This window comes from Branchiostoma floridae, chromosome 13 (genome assembly GCF_000003815.2).
Source record: "Branchiostoma floridae strain S238N-H82 chromosome 13, Bfl_VNyyK, whole genome shotgun sequence".
Lineage (NCBI taxonomy): Eukaryota > Metazoa > Chordata > Leptocardii > Amphioxiformes > Branchiostomatidae > Branchiostoma > Branchiostoma floridae.
The window spans coordinates 20,510,956-20,512,865 of NC_049991.1; the positions used below are offsets into that span (position 1 = coordinate 20,510,956).

At 46.5% G+C, this 1,910-nt stretch overlaps 1 protein-coding gene across 1 annotated transcript in view; it reads right to left on the reverse strand.

Moving 5' to 3' along the window:
* Window positions 1-1,910, reverse strand: part of LOC118429495 — a 12,337-nt gene that overhangs the window by 985 nt on the left and 9,442 nt on the right. The window lies entirely within an intron of this gene.

Consider the following 1,910-nt stretch of genomic DNA (forward strand, 5'->3'; position numbering starts at 1 on the left):
AGATGTAGGCGTGGGGGGAGGGGGGTTGGACGGGAGGTGTAGTGTTAGTGTTGTACTTACTTCAGCTGCTCCAGTGCAGCAGATGTGGGTGTGGGGGAGGGGGGTTGGAGGGGAGGTGTAGTGTCAACTTCATGGGCTGGCCTGGAGAGGACAGAGGAAAGAGATCGGTCAGTCTGACTAAATCATGCTCTGTTATGTGGTTTTTCCAGTTCAGCTTAGCTTACATTGCTTCAAGTCTCTTGATACTGACACAGAGCACTGGACAGATCCAGCTGGGGAATAATACCCTGTCCACACATTGTTAGCTACAATCCAGAGAAGCCAAAGTGATGCACATGGCAGAAGCAAAGCGGATCCAGAGAAAACAACAGACCTAAGTCAGCCTATAGATGTCCTTTATGTGGCAGAGACTGTCATTCTAGTATAATAGACTGTTGAGCCATAGCTGAAGCTGAACGGCTCATATCAATTAAAATTTTACCATGGTCAATATTGACTGAAGGAGGCCTAGGACATAGATTTCAAGAACCTAAAACATCAGATACATGAACGGACGGTCTATTTGTAAAATCTGTCCATATAGTTTTCCAGTCTGCACAGAAATGACGATGTAGAGAAGGGTAGAGTGCCGCGTCTGAGACGAGAAAAAATGCCACGTGAACTTCAACTACACTTAGGTGGAAAAACTTCGCATAAAATCACATACTTTTGTATAATGCTTCCTTTATTCAATGTTTCCTTTATAAATAGTCAAAGTTGAGTCTACATTTTGCTGATGTAGTGCAGAAATTATAAAAAAATTGGCCCCGCGTGGGTTTAGCGCGGCGTTTATTTACAACAGACAGTACGGCCGGCCACTTCTCGTGACCGCTATCGGCAGTGTTGGCATAGCGGTCGGACCAAAAATCGTCTGGCCGCGACCGCATTCGACAGGTGACCGCTATAGACTATTTCTTAATGCTTAGGTCAATGGGAAAAATCCAAGGGACCGACGAAAACTGACCGCAATGGCCAGGTGGCCCCTATACTCAGGTGACCCCCAAGGCAGGTTTCACTGTACATGTATAAATTGCGTTAACAAATGCGAGAACCGACAAATTAAATCGACATGGCCAAAGAGGGCCGTGGCTTACTGTCGAGGTCCCTGTTGTGGTACTTCTTGTAGGCGTTGATGGCGTCCTCCCGTTTCACGTACACCACCTCCGCCACGCCCTGCTTAATGAGTCGGGCGCGCTTCAGGGGTCCGAGGTCACTGAACAACTCCTGGGGAAAAATACAGGGCATGTCAGAAAAGACATTAGCCAACTGAAGGCAATAACATCAAGAGAGCACGCCAAAAAGCAGTTACTCAAGTATACTCCCTCACTCACTCAGTCCCGTAGCTTGTAGTAGCAATAGGGGCTGTATGTTGGTCCACAAAAGTTTACTCTAGCAACTCAGTATGATTTTGGAAATGGTCAGACTTTTCTGAAAACCATCCGGTGTCTTTCGTCAGTGACATCGGAGAGATTCATCAAGAGCATCTCAGTCGTGTTTTCCTATCATCCATCCATCCATCCATACATACATACATAGTACATCCGGATTATACTAGTGAGGTACAATGATCCATGTAGTTCAAAAGTTCCTCGACTTTTAGAAACATAGTGGAGCTCCAGGCTACAGATAAGGAAGGAGCACCATTTCTTCAACCTTTAAGAAGATCCAGATGACATGTTCTAGTGTGATTGGCCCAATTATTGCCATCTCTCACACTGGATTATAATGCTGTCTTTATACCCCCCTCACATTAGGCGAAAATCGATCGGACGACGAGTCTGCGAGCTCTAAATTACGAGGAGGCATGACCCTGATGCCGACGAGGAAATGCCACAGTTCCCCCCTTCCCGTCAGGGTCATGCCTCCTCGTA